The 24,752-nt window shown below is 40.1% G+C and overlaps 2 protein-coding genes and 2 long non-coding RNA genes across 4 annotated transcripts in view; 1 reads left to right on the top strand and 3 right to left on the bottom strand.

Moving 5' to 3' along the window:
• LOC310738146 (histone H1-like) overlaps window positions 1-24,752 on the bottom strand; it is a gene marked incomplete at its 3' end in the record, with an annotated part of 232,655 nt that overhangs the window by 30,924 nt on the left and 176,979 nt on the right. The window lies entirely within an intron of this gene.
• Window positions 1-24,752, top strand: part of LOC310738274 (uncharacterized protein) — a 259,060-nt gene that overhangs the window by 107,413 nt on the left and 126,895 nt on the right.
• On the bottom strand, window positions 4,254-4,871 carry LOC310738303. The gene is made up of 3 exons (XR_014537021.1): window positions 4,757-4,871; window positions 4,540-4,625; window positions 4,254-4,340 (listed from the first exon to the last, which is right to left on the bottom strand). It is a non-coding gene; the product is annotated as an uncharacterized lncRNA (long non-coding RNA).
• Window positions 11,670-12,454, bottom strand: LOC310738306. Its single transcript, XR_014537024.1, has 3 exons — window positions 12,385-12,454; window positions 12,192-12,290; window positions 11,670-12,080 (listed from the first exon to the last, which is right to left on the bottom strand). It is a non-coding gene; the product is annotated as an uncharacterized lncRNA (long non-coding RNA).

The following is a 24,752-nucleotide window of genomic DNA, read 5'->3' as shown; positions in this document are numbered from 1 at the left end:
TATAACAATATATAATAATAATAATAATAATAATAATAATAATAATAATAATAATAATAATAATGATATTATATGTTAAATACAGTGCAGTATTACAGCCTAAATATTTGAATTTATTTCAGATCAATTTTATTCATCCATTAAATAAATGGTGTCAGCGTCAGAGTCGTGTATTCACATGATCTGTTTCCAGGGTTTTCACAAACACAATTCTGTTATTACTGTTCTCTTTTCACAGCGCCGTCTCTTTTAGTTCTAATGAAAGTTCTCATGTATTAAGAGGGAATTTTATGAATGATCAATAATGAAACACCTTCATTCTTCTTCTTCTTCTTCTTTCGGCTGCTCCCATTAGGGGTCGCCACAGCGGATCATCCGTCTCCATACCACCCTGTCCTCTATATCTGCCTCTTTTACACCAACTACCTGCATGTCTTCCCTCACCACATCCATGAACCTCCTCCTTGGCCTTCCTCTTTTCCTCCTACCTGGTGGCTCCATCTTCAGCATTTTTCTACCAATATAATTCATGTCCCTTCTCTGCACATGTCCAAACCATCTCAATCTCGCCTCCCTCACCTTGTCACCAAAACATCCTACATGTGCTGTCCCTCTAATAAACTCATTTCTAATCTTGTCCATCCTCGTCACTCCCAACGAAAACCTCAACATCTTCAGCTCTGCTACCTCCAGCTCCACCTCCTGTCTTTTACTCAATGCCACTGTCTCTAATCCATACAACATCGCAGGTCTCACCACAGTCCTATAAACTTTCCCTTTCATTCTTGCAGATACTCTTCTATCACAAATCACTCCTGTCACTCTTCTCCACCCACTCCACCCTGCCTGCACTCTTTTCTTTACTTCCCTAACACACTCTCCATTACTTTGCACTGTTGACCCCAGGTACCTGAACTCCTCCACCTTCTCCACCTCTTCTCCCTGCAACCGCATCACTCCACTGCCCTCCCTCTCATTCACACACATGTACTCTGTCTTACTCCTACTGACTTTCATTTCCCTTCTCTCCAGCGCATATCTCCACCTCTCCAGGCTCTTCTCAACCTGCTCTCTACTCTCACCACAAATCACAATATCATCTGCAAACATCATAGTCCAGGGAGACTCCTGTCTGACCTCGTCCGTCAACCTGTCCATCACCACTGCAAACAGGAAAGGGCTCAGGGCCGATCCTTGATGCAGTCCAACCTTCACCCTGAACCAGTCTGTCGTACCTACTGCACACTTTACTGCCGTCACACTGTCCTCATACATGTCCTGCACCACCCTCACATACTTCTCTGACACACCTGACTTCCTCATACAATACCACAACTCCTCTCTTGGCACCCTGTCGTACGCTTTCTCTAAATCCACAAATACACAATGCAGCTCCTTCTGTCCTTCTCTATACTTCTCCATCAACATCCTTAAAGCAAATAAGGCATCTGTGGTGCTCTTCCTCGGCATGAAACCATACTGTTGCTCACAGATGGTCACCTCTTCTCTCAACCTGGCTTCCACTACTCTTTCCCATAACTTCATGGTGTGACTGATCAACTTAATTCCCCTGTAGTTACTGCAGGTCTGCACATCTCCCTTATGCTTAAAGATCGGTACCAGCACACTCCTTCTCCATTCCTCAGGCATCCTCTCCCCTTCCAGAATCCTGTTAAACAATCTGGTTAAAAACTCCACTGCCATCTCTCCTAAACATCTCCACGCTTCTACCGGTATGTCATCTGGTCCAACCGACTTTCCATTCTTCATCCTCTTAATCGCTGCTCTCACTTCCTCCTTACTAATCCTATCTACATCCTGCTTCACCAACTCCACATCCTCCAACCTTCTCTCTCTCTGATTTTCCTTATTCATCAGCTGCTCAAAATACTCCCTCCATCTTCTCAACACACTCTCCTCACTAGTCAACACATTTCCCTCTCCATCCTTTATTGCTCTAACTTGCAGTACATCCTTCCCAGCTCGGTCCCTCTGCTTGGCCAATCGGTATAAATCCTTTTCTCCTTCCTTAGTGTCCAACCTCTTATACAGTTCCTCATATGCCTTTTCCTTGGCTTTCGCCACATCCCTTTTAACCTGCTGCCGCATCTCCTTGTACTCCTGCCTACTTTTCTCATCACTCTGTCGATCCCACTTCTGTTTTGCCAACCTCTTTCCCCTAATGCTCTCCTGCACTTCCTCATTCCACCACCACGTCTCCTTGTCTTGCTTTCTATTTCCAGATGTCACACCAAGTACTTTTCTAGCTGCCTCCCTCATCACTCCTGCAGTAGTTGCCCAATCATCCGGCACCTCTTCACCACCACCGAGCCCCTGTCTGACCTCTTCCCTGAACCTCACACTACACTCTTCCTCCTTCAGTTTCCACCATCTTATACTTCTTTCAAACCTTACTTTCCTCCTCTTCTTCTTCGCCTCCAAAACCATCCTACAGACCACCATACGATGCTGTCTAGCTACACTGACCCCCGCCAACACCTTACAGTCTCCAATCTCCTTCAGGTTGCATCTCCTACACAGAAGATAATCCACCTGTGTGCACCTTCCTCCACTCTTATACGTCACCCTATGATCCTCCTTCTTCTTAAAATACGTGTTCACCACTGCCATTTCCATCCTTTTAGCAAAATCTACCACCATCTGCCCTTCCACATTCCTCTCCTTAAAACCATACCTACCCATCACCTCCTCATCACCTCTGTTCCCTTCACCTACATGCCCATTAAAGTCTGCCCCAATCTCCAATCGTTCTTTCCTAGGTACACCATCTACCACTTCATCTAATTCACTCCAGAATCTTTCTTTCTCCTCCATCTCACAGCCAACTTGTGGAGCATAGGCACTGATGACATTTATCATCATCCCTTCAACTTCCACCTTCACGATCATCACCCTATCAGAAACTCTCTTCACCTCCACTACACTCTTACTGTACGCTTCCTTCAGAATTACCCCTACACCATTTCTCTTCCCATCCACAACATGATAAAACAGTTTAAACCCACCTCCAATGTTCCTGGCCTTACACCCTTTCCACTTGGTCTCCTGAACACACAACACATCTACCTTTCTCCTCTCCATCATATCAGCTATCTCTCTCCCTTTACCCGTCATAGTACCAACATTTAAAGTACCAACCCGAACCTCTACTCTCCTACACTGCTCCTTTTCCTGCCGTCTCTGTAGATGCCTTCCTCCTCTCCTTCTCCTCCTTCGGCCAACAGTAGCCCAATTTCCACCGGTACCCTGTCGGCTAACGATACCTGTGGCGGTCGTTGTTAACCCGGGCCTCGACCGATCCGGTATGAAATTCTCATTTGTGATCCGCATATTTGATTTGGCACATGTTTTACGCTGGATGCCCTTCCTAACGCAACCCTCCCCATTTACCCGGGCTTGGGACCGGCACTAAGAGTCCACTGGCTTGTGCCCCCCTAATGGCTGGGTTAATGAAACACCTTCATTACTGTTAGTTATTTACATATTTATTTACAGTAATAAAACTATTTCTGTAAAAAAGAGAAAGAAATGATAATTAAAAGCAAAATAAATAAAATGATGAATCCAGTGGAACAGACCGACAGCACGATGACCTGAAAGAGAAAAACAGAGATGTGTTACTTTACATAATGTGTGTGTTTGACCGGTACACAGTGTGTGTTTAGTAAAGTTTTGTAGGACATTATGAGGACAGTATGATGCTGTAGATGGAACCACTGCATGTTCCTGGATGGATGGAGGTAGGGCTTGGTGGGGCGGCTGCTCCCTGTCCACTGCTCAGCTATAGTGATACACAGTGACCTCCTGCTCACCAGCTTTCCATTCAACTCTCTGATGGCATTAGTGTCTTCATCCAGAGAGGAATATCAGACAAATCCAAAGCCTTTGCACCATCCATTGTGCAGTACCACCTGAAGGAGTGAGTGAGGAGATACAGAAAGCAAAAACATGAGCATTACACCACTCTCATGTAGAAAACCATGAGAAATAACAAGCACTGTCTGTATCCCATAATATAAACAGATCAGCTGTGTTCTTTTATTATCAATGTTCTGGTCTCACTGGTGAATGAACAATGAAGCACTTTTATTTAAAAGGTCATTTTCTGAGAGCAGAAACTTGCTGCAAGTGTACACTGGTTCTGGTATAATAGAGGATCTGATCCTGAGTGAATATTTTATTGGGAAAGGAATAAAATAGAGGGATTAGTGATTGTAAGTGACAGTTGCACTGGTGATGTTTCCATAAGGCAAGAACAAATCACGCAGGAGATTTTGATCCACACCGTAGTTGAGGTTCTTCACAAACAGTTCGACTTCCTACAGAAAACAGAACAAATTCAGCAACCAATGTTTGAGTGCATGTGTGTGTTTGTTTTGCTGACTTCAATAATACACACTGATCAATCACTCAGTATTAACCAATTATTACATGTGACCAAACACAGCCGTGACCAAAACCTGCTCCAGATCATGAAAGTCTCTATAAAACACACTGGAAATAGAATCAGAACAGTACCTGTGTGTCCAGTCTGAGAGGCTGCGGTGTGAATCGCCTGTTCCACTGCTGCTGGTTTTCTTTTCCAGGATCTGCAACTGGAACATCTGTAGATGCAGACAATCATCTCATGTAAGCATCCATTCAGAAGGTAAATTTAGCTAACATTAATTGTTCTCTTCTGTTTTAAATCTTTAACTGCACTTAACACAAAACTAATCGGACGGCTTTGACTCACTCTGTGGATGGATGTTCTTGTTGGCGTTGGGTCTTGGGTCTGGGCAGGGTTTTAAAGGTGGGATGGTTTCTACCTTCTTGCCATGACTTCGTCCCTGGGTGGTCTGAGAGGGACTTAAGTACACAGTCCCGCTGCCCAGCACCCTGTTTTTTCTACTCGAACCTCATCAGGAAATGAAAACATCACATACCCGATGTCTTTTAAGCGTCCGTTCTCCATCATGACCTGTACGGGACAGCGAGCAGAAACACAAAGCAAAGAACGCACATCAAACGTGTTAGAGGTTCACAATATCAGAGCTCTCCACATTCAGAAAATACTCCAGCTGAGTACGGGGAGGAAACCCCAAGTTACTGGGAAAGAAGGAAAATGTAAGGATCAGTAGTTATGAATGACGTGTGCAGTGAGGACAGTCCCAAATCTCAGGAACGCTTCATACACGTCCGTCATCCACAGTACAGTACAGATTTCTCAGCAGCAGTGTGACTGTCTACAGAACAACAACATCCAGTGTGTTCATCACTTCATTTACATTTCTTTAGGTAAAAAAAAAAAAAACAGGAAACATTTAGCATTGGACTTTTGAGTAAGTTGTGCTGTGTGATTCATGATAATCAGATTTATGGTGAGACATAAACACCTTCAGCAAAGTCAGACTCATAAATAATAATTTACCTGATTATCTACACACAGTTATACATTTTCTCACATTCTCTAAAGTCTCCAAAAGTCCAAAGGACTTCAGTCTGTTCTTTTTTGATCCTCCATCATCTGCTCCTCAACCATCTGCTCCTCCACCTTCTGCCTCTCCACCTCTAAAGAAGTGTCAGATAGAGATGGGTTATATATAACATTCAACATGCGCCCAATATTACAAGAAGAGTATCTGTTCTTGATGAAGCCTGTCTGGTCAGGTGAAATAACACAAGGCAGAACTTTCTCCAGACGGCAGGCCAGAGTTTTTGCTAAGATTTTCGTATCCTGGTTCAGGTGATTTACCAGATGGCAGACTTGCTAAGGCTGTTTCTGTATCAGATATAAACTCACTTATTGTAGGAATACATACATTTTAAAAAAGGCCTCTAATGTTGAAGTGTCAGCAGATAAAGGAGCAGTATATAGTGATTTATAACACTGGAAGAAACAGCCATTGATTGTTTAATTATCAGTACACTTTGTATCATGATCATTTACATTTCTGGTATACAGAATCTATCCTACTGCAAGTGTGTGCTACTTACACTTTTATGAGGACGTTTTTGGAGCTCATTTTCATATACTGTATTCTGTACGTCTACACTAACGTACTTTACAAAGGCTTTAACGAAAGACACTTTACAGACGGTGTAACGGGTGAAATATGTTGCGCTTCTATTAGGAGCAGAGCGGTATTTTGGAAAAAAAAGACCGGCACTGCACACTTCTGGTATTACTGCGTGTGTGGAGACCGAGGATTATGTCCTTTTTATTTTCTGATGCTCATTTCTAAGTTTCTTTAAATAACCCGTAACGCTGTTGCAAACAAAAATAAAAAGCATGAGTTTTGGAAACCTGTCTGTGCTTATATGATTTCTGTTGTAACTGGAGTTAGCGAGCTCTCCCTTCACCCAGACTCAACGTGTTACAACGGCTTGTATCTAAACAGTAGCCGACCAAGAAAGTCATTGTTCACTGTCTTCCTCCTTCCTTTCACAACTACAGTGGTACCTTGACCTACAAGTGCATTAATGTACGAGTTTTCCGAGGTACGAGCGGTCACTCGGTCGATTTTTTTGCTTTGTTACGCGAGCAAAAAATTGAGGTAGGAGCTCGAGACGCCGCTGCTAGATGACGAAGCGAAGCCAGAAAGCGAAGATTGTGACGAAAATTTAGATAAGCAAATAAGAAAAAGCACAAATTTTAAAGTTTAGGGATACGTAGTGTAGTAAAAAAATGAGTTTTCCCTCCGCCTCTGCTTATCGCCTCTACCCCCCTCCACACACACACACACACACACACACACACACACACAGGAGATGTGGCGTTTTCTGTGGCGTGCCATTTTAAGTATTTTCAATATGGAAAACTGATTTGATGTGCGAGCAAATTGAGATACGAGCTTGTCCACGGAACGAATTAAACTCGTAGGTCAAGGTACCACTGTATTTCTCTGGGTTGTTTATCTTTTGGCATCGTCGTGCGATGTTTTTCTCCCGATGCTGTGCAGCTCAGAACACAGGTGAGGTGCGCTTTTTTTCGTTTGCGTTTGGAATGCATTGGTCTAATGTTATGGGGTTCAGTTTTTTGGCTTAAAGTTTGTAAAAAGAAAAGTAGCGGCTTATAGTCCGAAAAATACGGTATAAGCAAGTGCTCTCTTAACATGTGCTCAGTTAAAGATTACAGGCTTTAACTTGGCTACATGAAACTTTTCCAAAGCCGAGTATTACATAAGCAGCAGCAACAGCTTACTAAACCACACACAAACTTTAATATCACTACTGCAAACTCCCAGTGAATACGCTGCCAATGACACAGCACAACACTGCTCTATTAAAAAAAATTAATAAAAAAAATCTAAATAATTTTGGTATCCTATGTTTTTTAGCGTAATTTAAAATTGCACACTGTCCAGAAACACAGCAGATTCGTTATTGATACTGGAAATGCAAAACATGGGCATATGTGATCATTTTTTCCCATGTATACAATCTAAAATTCTTTTCAAGCTGGCATTGGAAATGTACAATGATCAGAAAGATGAATGATTAATTGATTTACTGCGAGGCCTGAATCAAAAGGTAGAGACTTAATGCATATTCAATATGCTACATTAAAGGTATAATAGTGTACAACTTTGCAGGATGGTAATTAGAACAATCCCGAACAATGAAAATGCTCTACAATGGCGTCTTTGGTTGTTTACCTTGGCCTTCTTAAAGTCCATCTCTTTGCCGGCGGTCGTGAGGAGAATAGAGAGGCACTCGAGACTTTCCTCGTCATTTTGTGTCAGCAGTTTCACCACGCAGTTATAAATGATGGACTCGGTCAACATCCGCAACTTAAACAGCTCCCCGATGAACTTGACGTTACCCTTGATTTTTCTGCGAGCTTTGTTTTTTGCCTTCTCCAGCTCATCCTGAAGCCCCTCACGATTACTGGCCTGGAAAAGACAATCATTATTGTCATAAAAACAAAAAATCTGTGCAATTAAAAAAATACAAATATTACACATGAAGATACCATAGAAATTTTACAGAAGGACGGGTTCAAGCCTGATAACAGATGATCCACTTTGGATAATTCACATTGCTTTTGGGTTTTTTGGCCATGGGCACGTTTAACTAAAAAGAGAAATAAGAAGAAAATTCCACAGTTAAAATCACAAATAAGCTTAAATGCACTAAAACATAAAGAAGGAGATGTGATGTTTTACCTACCGCAGCCAGAGACTTACACATGATCCCGTACCCCACGGAGAAGTTGGGCTTATCAATAGCTTTCTCAAAAATCAGGTTGACGACACCCTTAAGTCGCTCCTCTGTGTCGATGTGGAGCTCTTTCACCTGCTTCATCAGCTGATTGAACATCTCTGGCGTCAGTTTGTTAAGGATACCGGCACCGTCCGGAAAAGCTCACGCAACACACAACATCAGCACGACTGTATTTTAAATTCATATCTGCATCCAACAGACCAATTTATTGCAATGTAGATCTTTCTGCAACGACAGTGTGCAACTGCAGGATCATGTGCTAACATCAGTTTTCTGGGTTTCGGGGTCCTCTGTGGAATTCCTTCTTTTCATGGAAGGCTTCCAGGCATCCTCAGCCTTCTTCAACTCCACCTCTTCATTCATAGCACATTGAAGAGGAACTTGCAGGGTGGAGGCCTCTCCAAATTGCATTCGGCTGCTAAAAGGGCAAACGTTATAAAGCAAAAAAAGAAGGCAAAATATTTAAGCTATTACTGATATAATTTATTTATTACTAATGATCTGTGAAACAATATTCCTTATTTGGTTTTAAAGTTAAAATAAAGCCCACATGTCAGGAGGCTTACCTTGTGTAGCACCACATCAGGTATGGATGGAAGCCCCTCTGGCTTCTGCATACAATCAGGCATGAACTGGATGCTCAAAAGAAACTCTCTACTATATTGTGTCCTCTTATTCTCCTTCTCAGGCTCTGAGGAAGGAACGAGTGGGTTCGTTCTTCGGCGGCTCAGCTTCCTTCACTTCGATCTCATCTGCTGGTGTTTCTGCTGAAGCCAGATGCTCCACAGGAGACACACTGAAATTCTCGACTGTGGTTGAGACTGGCTCAAGGTCAAAGTCAGACTGCTGGAAAGCGAGCTCTGGCTTATCCTAACACACAAACACACCCAATTAATAATAAAACACCAGGATTACTGTGAATTTGTAGTGTAAATGTAGGTTTCACACATTCACCGAAGTGAACGACAGCATTTCTATCTTTATATATAGTTATTTAAAGAAATACTCCAGTGTTGGCACCTGGCTTTGGTGTGACGGCTTGTGCAGGACCGGGCTCACATGAGTAAAAAATAGTGGAAAAGGGAAATGGTAATACAGGCAAATATAAGGAGGAAGGCTGGTGAGCTATTCGCCAGAAGAATCTGCTTTCTCTATGAATGCGTGTGTGACTGTTACCTGCAGAGGCATAGGGACGGAAAAGACATTTCCTACTGGCAGAGTGGGCTTCCGACTCCTGCCAGCTTCTGATATGATCTCCTCCGTGATGTCCTTGTTGTCCTGGTTAGCATCTCGGACAACGATCTTAATGGGAAATAAATAGCACATGATCAGAGATAAATAGGTTCATTACTCAGTAAATGTACCAGTACTGAAACAAAGAGTAAGCACACGCACCGTTTTCCTCTTCCTTTCCTCTTTTGGTGCACCAGTGCTGGAGTGAACGATACCTGGGCGGGCCGCGTTGTAGGTGCGCTGTGTCTGGGCAGACAAACACGCAGAGTTGAGGTGCTGGGAGCGTTAGATTCAACCCGGGAATTTATCTGGGACGAGTGAGCGTCCGTCCGGGATGTTTCCAGCACCGCATTCCACTCTCACAGCTGGGCATGCTTTACCTGTTTCTCTAAAACCTCCATCTTCAACTCCACCGTTTGCAACTCGAACGAGTCCTCACCTGTGCTCAAAGACAGACACACAGCCGGCATAGTGCTTATAATAGCAGATAGAGTTAAGATACAGAGATGTGATAAAGTGAGAGGGAATGAATATAATCAACACTAGTGATAGTCGAGTTAACTAACTACAGGCACAAAACAGGAAGACAAAAACAATTCAGGATTATTAGAAGAGGAAAAAAGGAGAGATAAATAGTAAAGTTTGTTTGAAAACGCAGAGAGAAATACAAGTCAAACACAGGAAGCTACGTCACAGGAAGCCTGCAAGCAGAGAGTCTCCTTTCCATGTCATGACCTGCTCCCATCCTGCTGCCACCTAAAAAGAGAAATAACTACCAACAATCTGCACTTACTTTATCTTTAATACGAATTTATAGTAAATACATTTACAAATAAATACATAAATACAATATAAAAATAATAAATTGGCAATTCACACAACAAACAAATTAAATACATTTTTCACTACAAAGTCATTTTCCTAAAATCAGACCTTTCTTGCTTTGTTTAATGCAAAGTCATCAATTACATCATCGTTGCAAATCTGACCAGCACTTGTATGGTTGATGTTTATGACAGCGAGGCTGCTGAGGTGCTCTTGTGACATGGTGAATCTCAGGTATGATTTCATTAGTTTCAGTTTTATAAAGCTTCTTTCTGCTTCAGCTACAGTCACTGGAAGTGTAAGACAAAGTCTGTGTGTGTGTGTGTGTGTGTGTGTGTGTGTGTGTGTGTGTGTGTGTGTGTGTGTGTGTGTGTGTGTGCGCGTGCATGGTCATGGTATGAGGTGTTGATATTTAGTGCTGTGTAGAGGAAGATGAAGGTTGTTATCCGTCTCACCAAATCAGTTTAGCACACCTGCTGCTGTGGACTTTAATTGAAGTTAATTCTTCAAGAAAAAAGCTTGTTCACGTGAAAGAAAAGTGTCAATGATTTTCTTTGGTTTTAAAGTAGAAAAAGTTTAGCAAAAACCTACCGTAATTTCCAGACTATTAAGCACACCCAAACATATATATAATAAATACAAGCCGCACACACTGAATTTGACAAAGATGTTTATTTTGAACATAAATAAGCCGCACCTGTCTATAAGCCGTAAATAAACTTTACACAGGCTTTAATGAAAGACAGTGTTTGTTACACGGCTTGTATCTAAACAGTAGCCTTATTTTAAATTGTTTCTTTTCCTATTTATTTCTTGTAAACAAAGCTTAGTTATCACGAGCTGTAAAGAGCTGCATTCCACTTCCTGCCAGGTGTCACAGTGCAGATCACGTCATGAGGTTGTTCGTCATTCATGGTGAGATGTTCAGATCTGCATAGATCACTTTCTAAATGTGTGAGAGATCAGTGGAAAGATTTTGGGCATTGGATAAAAGAATGTAAGGAAACAACATGCTGGGAACCGAATCTCAGACTCCACTGTAATGTAGAACACAGACACACTGTATGACATTAAATCATTTCACATTTATTAACAACATCACGACTTCCCAAGCCATGGCATAATGACACCAGACTCTTTCTCCAAATAATTATAGAGGATCCTCACATACACAAAGCTTCTGTGTCTAAACTGCAATTTGTACAACAGGTAAAATTCTTGGGGCATCTGATATCAGAACAATGTAAAACTTTGAAGGAAGAAAAAAAAAAGAGGCAGGCGGTGATTGAGGGGCAGTAATTGAATGCTCTTTGTGATGAAGAGACATTAGACGACATGACTGAAATTCAAAATCTTTATTTCTTTAAATAAAACTTTAAATTAGAATTTATTATAAATTTAAGATGGTGAAACAACATGCACACTAAAATACATGAAACATTCGAATTTCACCATCTTCCTCTATTCATGAATCATTTTCCATCTCTTCAAGTTGCTTAAACAGATCCTCGAAGCTGTCGATGTCAAAGACTGGTACAGAATCCAGGATCTCTGTGCTGTTGTGGGGGTCTTCAGAATGTACAAAGTTTTAGAGATAAATCACCATTATGATCTTTGTGACTCGGTCTGACGACAAAGGAAGCTGATTTGCATAATGCATTTGATGACGGCTGGGGGGACGCGCTGTGTGCTGTTTTTCCTCCATGATTCCAAAGTCTTCAGAGCTGCTTCAGGGTTGCTGGGTGCCAGGTCATGAATGGCATAGATGACTGAGAGCTGCACTTCCCATGGCATACCTGCACACAACATTCAACACAAAATTAGGACTTGCTGAAGCACAAAACTAAAAATCTGAGAATAAAGATAAAGATAGATAAAAACATCTTTAATTGATGCTTTAGAAATACCTTTTGAGAGTTGTTGTGTTACAAACTGATTAATGCTTTTTGCCAGAATTTGAAATGACATTGGCAGGTTCTCCTTAAGTCCTAGTTGACCAAGTCGCCCTGTTTGAGAAGGACAAAGACCACAAGTGAAAAGCTGAAGAATCCAGAAATAATGTGAGATGTTGCTCTGAAACAGGATTTACAGTAAACTTACCAAGTAGCCTGAAAACTGCTGCTACACAGACGTCTCGGAACGGTGTTTGCTCTGTTCTTGCTTGCCTCAGCCAAGTGGTCAGGATCAGCCAAAGATCCTTTCTAGTAAATAAAAAAGAGGAGAAATGGATATGTTGAGGGCCTTTGTGGTGGTTATGGAGCAGCCATTGTGGTTTTACGATCAATTATGAGTTTATACAAGAATGGGAATTTGCAATGTTTCAAACAACCACTAGAACTTTGACCCTTAATAGAAAAAGTCAGAAATAAGAACTAGGTCTTAAAGGTAATGATGCTTTATAATGTACTTTACATCACTGAGAAAGCCGGGGGCAGAGCACTGGGTCAGCCATGACTACAGCACCCCTGGAGCACAGAGAGTTATGGGTCTTGCTCAAGGGCCTAAAAGTGGAACTTGGTGATCCTGGGGCTTGAACCCCCGACCTGCCAATCAGTAATCCAGAGCCTTCATCACTGAGCTACCACTTCCTAAAAAAAGACCCTCTCATGGTAAAATACTTACAGCTAAAGTTACAGATTTCTCTCTGACTGTCTGAGCACCGATCCTGGAAACTTTATTTATAAATGCAAAATAGAAATTTCCTCACAGAAACATCACTATATCAACAATTACCCAATTTTTCCCTGTGAGATCTTATTGTGTTAAAGATAAGATATAAAAATGGCGCCTAAATATCAACTTTGCGACCGAAATCCTCTCAAAGCTGATGTTATAGAAAAAAAATCTGTCATTTCTGATCATTTGGATTCAAAAGTTCAAGTATTAAAAAGCTGAAAATGAAATATGTTGAAGATGTTTTGCATTCAGTACCGTATAATATTGGTAATGGTCCAAGTCCAGCCCAGTTGTGCACACAGAAGATCCAGACTAAAGATGTAGTTCCAGGTAGCAGGGCAGAGATCATAACCATACCAGCTGTTCTTCAGGAACCTCAGACTGCTGTCTTCCAGAAAAGACTTCAGGGTGCTGGTGATCATATTGTAGATGTTTCTCGGAGGCTCCTGGCAAAAAAATGCATTATTATTTAATACCCAGTGCAATAAAACACTGTTTGAGTGACAGCATAGTTCAACATAAATGTACAAAGAATTTGTGCCACTAGATTACACTGATACTTGGTAATCAAAAGTAGATTAAGAAGGCAGTAAAATACATGAAAAGTCCAGTTAAAAAAAAGATGCTTGATGACAGTTCTGGGCTGCCAGTAATAAACATTAACACTGAGAGGAACACTAAAGATCAACAACTTACCTCATCCCAGCGCAGATAGTTGCTGAGCAAGTAAAATATCTTTCCCTTTGCTTTCAGGTTGCTCACTACGTGAATTGATCGGCATAAAGAACTTTCATGGGACAAAATACTCGGCCATGCTGTGATCATGACCATAATCACTTTGGGGGCTTCAAGAAAGTCTGCAAAGCAACAAAACTATAGAATGTAAATACAGTGTATAAAAATAAATACATTGGATAGATAAAGTCAACAAACTCGTATGAAATTGCAGGTTTTTTTTAAATATAAGATGGAAATAACAACATAAATAATATAAATATGCAAGCCAGTGATTCAGTCAGTAACCAAAACCATGTGGGAAAACACCATACTGACAGTGAAGCATAGTGAGTTTAACATAATGCTTTGGGGCTGCTGGTCAAAACGCTGAAAGAAAGCTGAGGAATTTCAATATCAACATGACAATGACCCAAAGCACACGTCAAATTAAACAAAGACATGGCTTCAGGAAAGGAGAATCAAAGTTCTGGAATGTTCCAGCCAGAGCCCAGACCTCAATTCGAGCTGTGCACAGGAGAGCACCTTACAATTTGAAGGAACTTTTTTTTGCAAAGAAGAGTGGGATAAAATTCCCAAGTGTAGATTTGTTTTTTGTTTGTTGGTAGATCACATTAAAGATTTGTTAGATCACACAATTGACGTCTCTGTATAAGCGTCTAGATCATTTTTAGTAGATAAGTAATGAAATATCAGTACAATCTCACCTTCTTTAAGGAGTCTGTAGGCGAGACCATGTGCTTTGTGAGAGTCTCCTCTCTGTTGACACACGCCTACATAAACCCTACAGAGAGACTGCAGGAGATCATGTCCCATAAACCCTCTCTCCACCTTGATCTTCTCCAAAATCTCAGACAGAAACGTCTCTGCTAAGGACTAAATAAGACGGAAGAAAATCATTATTTAATATATACAACTAGACCGGGTTTAGGAAAACTACTAGATATTGTATAAACCAAAACCGAGTCAAAATTTGCCAGGACCAGTGAATTATGGATCGACTTTATAACATTCAAAACTCAAATCCACAGCTAAAGAATAAAGTGTTTAAATCACATGCACACTAAATAAAACAGAAGATAAGAACTGACCTCGTTTACACAAAACTCAGAAATGACGTGTTTCTCTTCATCTCTCAGAACAGGAAGTTCACTTGTTCCTGTGAGAAGTGCATGAATCCTGTCTGTAGGTAAAACATCAGAACAGGACTTTTGTAGTGTTTCTAATGCACTGGAGACGAGAGATTGTGTTGTGTGTGTTGTGTTTGTAGGATCAGCTGAAGCAGCATCAAGTCGAGGCTTTTGAGCTTTCCTGGGTGGTGACATGTCTGATCCAGTTCTCTTTGCTGTGGGCTTTGGGTCTGTATGAATATAAAATAAAACATGTACAATAAAATAAACAATAAAACAAAGCTGCGTGTTTGATTTCTGCATAATGAATATAACTTTCAATCTGATCATCTGATCATTTGAGGGAAATGTACAAATAGGTTTAGCACAAGTGTACAGTGGAACCCACTTATCTCGACCTCGGTTAACTCACCAACCCTATTAAGTCGACGTTTTTGAAGTGGAACCGACAAATTCTCGCTTTGTCTTAGCATTTTTTAATCGGTTATGTCGATTCTTTTTATGCCGCTAAACCCTAATATCTCGAGCACAAGGGGGGCAAATTTGCCACTGAACGTCAGTTATCTCGATCGGCGCTGTTCAGCCGCAGAAGAACTCGCAGAAGTGGCGGAAAAATCAAGCCTTACAGCTGCTACAGGAGTGTAGGATACTTTTCAGAGCTGTGTGTCAGAGTGAAATGACTCGAGAATTTAATGTTGACACTGGTTAGCTTTTTGTTAAAACGAACTACACCCCGCACATTTTTGTGATTTTGTGAGCGATCTTTGTGTTTACAATGTTGGAGAATATAATAAAGGTTTGTATCGAGAATCGACGGTGGTTTGTATTGTATACTGGTGAATCTCTGCTGTTAGTTGATGCACATATGCCTTTTGTTGTTAAATGTTATGCGATGAACGGGAGGCAAAAGCCGAAGTGAAAGCAAAACAGTTTATTGCAACACAGGGCAAAGCCAAACACAAACACTCGCCTTGAAAGTGAATATTCCGGTGGTGGGCTCTGGGAGCGCGGTCCACTAAGTGCCCAAACTGAAAAGAGGCAGTCTGGTGAGAAAGTGCGGAGTCCGAGTGGGAAGGCACGTACCTGGATACGCATGAGCGATAACAACGACCGCTGTGAACCAACATATACCAACAATAACGGACGGTGAGAGTGTGGAACTGAGGGGTGATGATGATGCTGGTGATGATGCTAAATGTGAGGGATTGAAGCTGGGAGCTTCAGAGAAAGCGGAGGTTTGACAGCCCCCGAAGGGGGCGTGGCAGGTGGTTTCCTGACAGTTAACAAATGTATTTAAATTTTTATAGCATGCCTTCATCAAACAAATGCTGTTGTGTAAAAAAAACTCCAAAAACATGTGCATGCACATTCTCATTTATTAACGCACATTGCCGCCATATTGGTTTCCGTTTATCTCGATCATCTTTTATCTCGACGCTTTTTGGCGTCCCCTAGGCCCTCGACATAACCGGGTTCCACTGTAGTATGAATCTGTAGCTCCTCTAGAAAATAGTTTATAACATGTCACATCTAAATACCTTTGTCAGCTTCCTGCTCGTTCTCAGTCTGCGTGGAGGAGCACTTTTTCTCTGTAATGACAAACAATTTATTACAGTCAAAGCAAATACCTTCTCCATCAACATCTACAGAAACTCAGAGAGATTTCAGTGTTACCTTTGTTCAACTCATTTCCCTGTTTGAAGAGTTTTTCCTGTTGAGGTTTAAAAACAAACATAACATTTAGTTTTATTTAGTCACAATTCTCACTTCAGTTCAATGACGTCTGGGTTTGTAATCAAAAGAAAGTACCTCAATTAAGCAGATGCTTTTCTCAAAGCTACTGATTGTGTACTTCAGGCCTCGGATTTCCAGATTTTGTCTGGTGTTCACTTCTGTAAAAGAATTTACAAAATGAAATGAAAAGGTGCTCAGATCACATCATCACATCATATGCTCATTAAATAGAACTGAATCATGCAGTACTTTCTTACACAATGAAGGCAGAAATATCAAAACTTTACACACCTTGAAGTGCCAGAAGCTGTTTTTCAACACTGACATTTCTGTGGAAAATAAACATTCAGATAAAACATTATATATTATATGATTATATGACATATTACATATTAAAACTGCAATTTAAAATATATATATTAGTATATATATTATATATATTATATATATATAATCCCTTATCCAGAGCGACGAATATCTCATTTAAACAACATTGATACAACTGAGCAGTTGCAGGCCCTTGATGGCAGCTTAGTGGAGATGAGATTTAAACTCATGAACTTTTGATCATAATTCCAACATCTTAACCACTGTGCTACTTCTTCCATCATGCAAGTGTACATTGTTACTATGAAAATGAAATGATGTGTTTTCAAATAAATGTTTCGAGACAATCAGAATAGAGAATTCAACTAAGCTTTGGGGTCAAATTTAAACAGCAAAAGAAAAGTACTTGTGAGTTTTGGTATTCTGCATCTTCAGAGTCTTCATGGCCTGAAGCTTCGACTGGCTTATGCTTGCGTTCCCATTTCTGTACGTCTTTTCTAGTCTTTACTTCCAGAGAGTTTGCTGAATCTGGAGAAATAGAAAACAGCTTTAATTACAAATCCTTCAATAAAGTATTTTCATTTTCTCATAACAATATCTGAACGATCAGTGTTTCTACAGCGTATTTTCTCCTTTTTTTTGCAGATTATCCAAAAAGTAACTATCAGAAAAATAAAGACGGTTTGTGTACACATTTTCATGAGCAGGGGTCGAGGTGTTATGGAGGGGGTGTGGTTTGTGGGTCGAGGTGTTATGGAGGGGGCGTGGTTTGGGGCGAGGTGTTATGGATGGGGTGTGGTTTGGGGGCGTGGCCCACGCAGCTCAGCTCCTGAGCGATGTTGGGTATTTGCCGGGTTGGTCTTTATGAATGCTGATGGTACGCATTTACCCACTGGAGGATCCTTCTGCTTCTAGATCCTTCTATGCTAGCTAGAGCGTGCTTCCCGGAAGTTCTGTGTGAACACGTGACTAACACGTGACTAGCGATGAACCCGCGATCATTAATGAAAGGAGTGAAACTAAAGATCAGGTTTGTGAACATGACCTTGTAGAGTAACTTACACTTGTAGAGTAACACTAGTGTGTTTCTTCTGGAATGGATCGCGGTTGGTTGCGTAATAGAGAAATGTACTGCTCTATAGGTTGTGTTTATTCTGCGGGCTGCTGCTGGGTGTTCCGGCTTTTAAGCACGTGGCCGAGAGCGGCGCACTGTGACGTCACAAGGACGTCAACATTTGTGATTGCGTCACGTGCTCATTGCATAGTATACAGTGATGAGGGAACACGGTTGTGTGCAGTATTTAATTAGAGTAGGAAGGATAAAAGGAAGGTCCAGATGTGCTCCACCATTCACAGAGGCACTGAAGGAAGCATTGTGTAGAGGAAGGTGAAAGGTTAATATGGACAGTGGAGAAACTTGGATGTACCTGTTCCAGACTGTGTTCTAGACTACAACAGGTTCATACAAATGATTCAGTCATGTAAATTCAGCTTGATTATATTTCATATATAATAAAACTCAAATATATTTCTGCCTTTTATATTCCAAAATCTAATCACTTTGATTCAATTTTAGGTGTATGACTGGAGTAGATATCAGACAGCTATTATATAGTCTCACACAAGACAAGAAAGTGGTACCAGAGCTTCTTCTACACCATCGTAAACACCTTCATCCTACATCGGGAAAATCGCCTAAAAAAAGGATCAGACGCAAATGACACAGAAGCAGTTCAGAGAAAAACTCAGTGAGGAACTTACTGTTTTAGTGCTTCCTGAATTTCCTCCATCCCCTCCTGAGGACACTCACCACTTACCAGGGTACCTGCTTCAGACAGGAGACAATGCAGGGTTTGTGGACAGAAACACTTGTATATTGCATGACTTGTTTAGTGGCGCTGTGATTTCAGTCAAAGTATAACTGCTTCTCTGTTTGGCATCAGCAGCACTGACCACTACTTTCATTTTCATTACTTTCTTCTTCTACTGTTTTTCTAATGTTCAAATACCAGTCTTATGCTTATTGTGTTATTTAATTATTCCACTCAATTATTATTCTTTTGGTATTTTTAGTGCTCAAATAAATCACTTGTATGATGTCTAAGATATTTTTTTTTATATTATTTGATAATTGAAGTTGTTTTTATAATGACCACAATAGTTTGTAAAACCCTTCGGTAAATTTGTTCATCAGGCTGCTTTTCCTCAAACAGACGGAGGGAGAAAAGAACTACACACAGTCTCAGAATAATGTTTATAGGAATCTCGTTTTTAATATTTTCATCTACTTTCTGAAACCGAACAGGGTTCAAGAAACCGGGTTTATTTTCATATAAGTAACAGTATTTAGTTCAGTAAACTTTAGTTGATTTAAAGGAGAATTCAGTGCTGTTTAGTTCAGTAAAGTCTTCATTTAATCCAAAACTATTCCATTCATTAAGTTCAATTATCCTCAAATTAATATTTTTACATTCAATAAAAACAAATCATCCAGTTTTATTGATGTTTATTTAGTGAATAATGCATTTAATAAACAATTGGTTTCACTCAGAATGACGTTTTATTTTTTAATAAGTAAAAATGTTTTTTCTAAAACTCATCTGAAGCATAAAGTTTTACAATAAATACAATAAACAGCATTTTTCCTAAAATACTCACATACAGGTTTTATAATAAACCCAAATTAAACTTAAAAAAAATGTTTTCCAACTTCTGCCTCCTTTCAGTTGAGGGGAAAAAGAAGCTAAAAATGCACCAGTCGTTTAAAACAAAACCAATATAGAAACATTTCTTCCAGCTCATAAATCCTATAAAACATGCAGCATTAAACATGAACTTCCAGCAGATGAACATCTCATAATACTGTCTGGAAGTGAGAAATGTACAGGTTGTTTTTACTCCATACACATGAACTTACTTTGATCAGAAACACAATCATACTCCAAATCAATTAATCAATAAAGTCAATAAAAGAATCCCAAACTGCTGTGTGTCTTGTCCTCGCTATTAATGACGTCATTAGAGCGCCACTACTTCTAATGACCTGCTGTGACAGTGAGCTCTAATACACATCACACTGCCACCTACTGGTCATTTATGATTCTGCAACATTCATCGAGTCTGATGATGGAGAAGATAACAGAAGAGAAAGAAGAGAAAGCCATTTTGCTACAGACAGTTTCAAAAGCTGGAGGCTACTTTGGCTTCTGAGCAAAAGCAGCAGAAACAGTATATAACTGAGAGAAGCCAGAGCTGGGCGAGAGAACAAAAACAACTGGAGGAACGTGTTGCTTAGCTTGAGTTTATTTTGGATCAGACCACCATGGAGCTCCAGTCTTCCCTGAAAATCTATGAGGAACTGGAGCAAACTGTATAATGTGAGAGAAAAAGCTGGACAAGAGAACAAAAAAAAGTGGAGGAACATGTTGCTCAGATTGAGGTCACTTTGGAACAGACCACCACGGAGCTCCAGTCTTCCCTGAAAATCCATGAGGAACTGAAGCAGACTGTCGAATGTGAGAGAGAGAGCTGGAAGAGAGAACAAAAACAACTGGAGGAACATGTTAATCAGCTTAAGGTCACTTTGGAACATACGACCAAGAAGCTCCAGTCTTCCCTGAAAATCCATGAGGAACTGGAGAAAACTGTAGAATGTGAGAGAGAGAGCTGGATGAGAGAGCAAAACAAAGTGGAGGAACATGTTGCTCAGCTTGAGGTCACTTTGGAACAGACCACCATGGAGCTCCAGGATACTCAGAATCACTGTGAGAAAGTAAAAAATAGTGCAGAGCAGGAGAGAGATCATTTGATCAGAGACAGAGAGCGATTGGAGGAACGTGTTGGAACCCACGTTGGATTTTAAAGTAAAACAAGAGGATGAAAAAGAGAAAACTAAACTTGACATAGAGGAGAGGAACAACTTACAGCTTCAGACCAACAGGGGGCTACAGGATACCCAGAATCTCTGTGAGGAAGAAAAGAAGTCTTCAGAGAATAAAACAGATCATTATATGAGAGTCCGAGAGCGATGGGAGGAAATTGTTGCTCAGCTGAGACAAGAAAACATAAAAAAAAAAACGAGAAAAAGAAGACAAAAAGAAACAGAGAGTCTGAACATGCCTTTTTCCTCTTTCTGTTTCTCTTATGGCTATTTATGATAGTTTTACACTTATAGTCAATAGTAAAAGGTGAGTGTAAAGATATTATATCTTGTAGATCGTCTAATCTTTTGATAATTTTTTATTTCTGTCTTGTCAAATCTTTTTTTAATCTTTTTTCAAATCTTGATTTTAATCTTTTACTACAATGAGACACAATAAACACTATTAACAACCATGATTTTTGTCTTCCTTACAAACGCTGTATGACCTCCTCATGGATTCTTCCACCTTGTTGATATTCCTCTTGTGGGGCAGGGGGCTGTGGTTTGGGGTCAATGTTGAGGGGGAGTGAGATCAGGAGGGAGAGGGAAACTGGTCCTCAGTGCCACATTGTACAAAACACCACACACCCTGATAATCTTACACACTTTTTCTGGGTGGTATAGAAATCTGCCAGCTGAGACATCCAGAGCTCCACATCTGCATTTAAGGAGGTGAGGAGCATCTGAGGGGTGAAGCCTCTGTCACCTGTCATATTATAGACTACATCAGGACAATGTTTACAATTTCTACATGTTGTTAAAGTCACCAAGAAGCCAGTCATTACGTCCTGCAGCTGCCTGTAGTCTGTTCCCTACACTGCTATGTGTCAGGATAAAGGAATCATGTGCTGAAGCAGGTCAGTGTGCCACAGTGAAGGAAAACCTGATGTATCGACTACCCACCTTAATAATAACATCCAAAATGACAGGCATTATGACACTCAGGGGCAGATACCAGACCTATAGCATGAGATTTAATAGAATTATATTATATCTAAAGAAGATCTTTGTGGAAAAAGTTGATTATATATAATATTTATATAAAGTATTTCCCTGTCTGCCATTTCCCACTAGAAACAACCTGTTGTCATTAACCCCAGAGTGGCATGGTTCTGGTGTGTTGCCCTCTGTAGTACTGGACCCAATTCAGCACATAGATCCAGGAGCACAGCTGTAGGAATCTAAAATCAGTTTATTAGACAGTCATCATCATGGACCAAGAAGTCATCATGGTCCCTGGAGACTCTTTTTCTCCTTAATCTTCAATTGGCGTAATCCTCCAGCATGATATTTGGTCCTGTGCCATGAACATAAAAGCAATAATAGCTACAGAAAAGCTGATGCTACCCTCTGTACCAGGTATTTAAATCTCATTTCAAAATGCTTTCAGTGATTCTATATTCTGTTTCTATGAAGTGTTTCAACAGTTTGAATGTTAATTGGCTGTATGGTGCATTTTATGTGAATTTATGAACCACATCTGGTTTGAAAAGACACGTGTCCAAATACGTTTGACCACACAGTGTGTATCAGCTGAAAAGCAGCAGCTTCAGATCAGTCGCCACTGGAATTCAACTCTGAAATATTACTTTTGATATGAAATTATATGAAATTATTGATATTTATTATATGAAATATTTCATATTATATATTTGATATTTGTTTGGACTTTTCTTTCCTCAGCATCGCTTGGATTTTCCTCCTGTAGCTTTGAGAGACGCCGTGTTCCAGGTGGAGGATGAAGACCCTGGAGATGAAGTGAACTGTACGACCCCTGGAACAGTAAGTTTCTGAGCTTTATGGATTTTATTCTCTTTAAAACACAAAGTTTATAATTAATTATAATTATTATTATTATTAAGAAACAAATCACCCCAAACAGGCAGAAAGGTGATCAGAACAATCGGTACCGGAGTGAAGATGGGAAAAGCGATGTTCCTCATTTTGTGTTTACTCCTGATCATTAGCATAAAGATCACAGACTTGCAGGAAAAAGTGGATAAATTTGACTAAAATAAATGAAGAATGATAATTGAGTGATATTTCCATAAATGTTGCAGTGAGCAGAAATGGATCATTCGGCTAATAGTGTAGGAGACATCATCATTAGCCTCATGCTAGCCAGGTTTGTTAGTGCTGTTTTTGTGTTTGTTAGTTTATTAGAAACGTCTACTGTTTGACTAAAAGTCGAATAAAACTATATTTAAGTTAATAAGATAACATAAGTTGCATTAGTACATAAGGTTACTTATAGTTTACTACAAATCTGATATTTAGACTGTGAAAGAAAACTATTAAAAGCTAAGAATAGCTAGCTGGCTAGTTAGCCTAGCTAATGTTGCTTAATAATTGTATTTCTCTTTTCATATCCTTTCTGTAATTTTATCTACATTTATACAGTGAATGGACACTCTAGGAAATAAAGATGTAAAAACAGGTATAAATGTTGTAGTGAAATGTGTCCTAGTGTATGACTGAGTTGTTCCTATGTGTGCTTCAGTAACTGCTGTTAAACTTAGAGGAAAGAAAAATGGCTTCAGTTCAGCAGAAATGAACTGAAACAGTGTTAGGAAAAGACAAAGTGTTCAAATATTTACTCAAATATAAATTGTGATAACTTGTTAAAATGTTTTTAATGGTTTAATAGGGGATTTATTCAGGTTTAAACACACAAGCTGGTGGTGAAGGTAATATTGATTATAGATTCCTTTTACGAGACGCGTCTCACTGTGTGTTTGTCTCTTCAGACACAGGAAGACGGAGACAGGACACGGCATCAGTCTCCTCCAAGCAGCTCGTCCCCTGTGAGGACTTGGTCTCCTCCAAGCAGCTCGTCCCCTGTGAGGACTCGTTCTCCTCCAAGCAGCTCGTCCCCTGTGAGGACTCGGTCTCCTCCAAGCAGCTCGTCCCCTGTGAGGACTCAGTCTCCTCCAAGCAGCTCGTCCCCTGTGAGGACTCTGTCTCCTCCAAAAAAAAAAGTCTTATCTCACTCGTTCCTGTTCAGAATCTCACCTCAGGCCTCGGGATATCAAAGATTCCTGTAGATGATGTGTTGTGTATACAGTAGAACATCAGCTGTAGGAGAACCAGGGAATAAATGACAAAATAAGGATTCAAAAATCAAGATTTAGCAGAAAGGAGGAAGTTGTTTTTGCTGATAACTGATCCAATGTCACACTAGGGCACTTTGTATTTGTGGAAGTGGTGTTACGAATCTCACATGTAATCATTTAAATTGTTTTTATGCCTCATTAGTCTTAAAACTAACATTTATAGAACTGACTAATAGAAAGTGTGTTTTTTTCATGAATCACCTCAAATCAGTGTTACATTCATTGTGTGTGTATGATGATGGCATGTCAGCTATAAGTGCGATGGAGGAAAAGTCAAATCCAAATGAAGTTTGTCATTTTTTTGTTTGTCATTATTTGTTGTCCTCCCCATGTGCTGCTGTACACAGGTGAACAGAGACGTCCATTCCACACCAAGCTTTTTACAATAATTACCAAATCTTGATTTTAATACTGCTGAGATGATTTTATAGGAGTTTAGTTTCTTATTTTAATACCAATATAAAAATCCCATACATATTATGGTGTAGTGCTTGTAAAAAGACTGGCGGCAGATCAAAATCAATCACATCTTTCGAACCAACCCCAGCCACTCTCAGTGCCGGTCCCAAGCCCGGATAAATGGGGAGGGTTGCGTTAGGAAGGGCATCCAGCGTAAAACATGTGCCAAATCAAACGTGCGGAGGATCCGCTGTGGCGACCCCTAACGGGAGAAGCCGAAAGAAAGAAAGAAAGAAATTTTATTCTTATGATAATTTTTTGCTTACAAACGTCTTAATAAGTAGATAATTATAATTGAAGGATTATAAGAGACTATAAATTCTACCATGTGTTTAAGTAAAAAATCTGTTTATGTTCAGAGTTCAGAGAAGG

This window comes from Silurus aristotelis, assembly GCF_946808225.1.
Source record: "Silurus aristotelis genome assembly, chromosome: 15".
Lineage (NCBI taxonomy): Eukaryota > Metazoa > Chordata > Actinopteri > Siluriformes > Siluridae > Silurus > Silurus aristotelis.
This window is presented reverse-complemented; position numbering and strand designations above follow the sequence as displayed.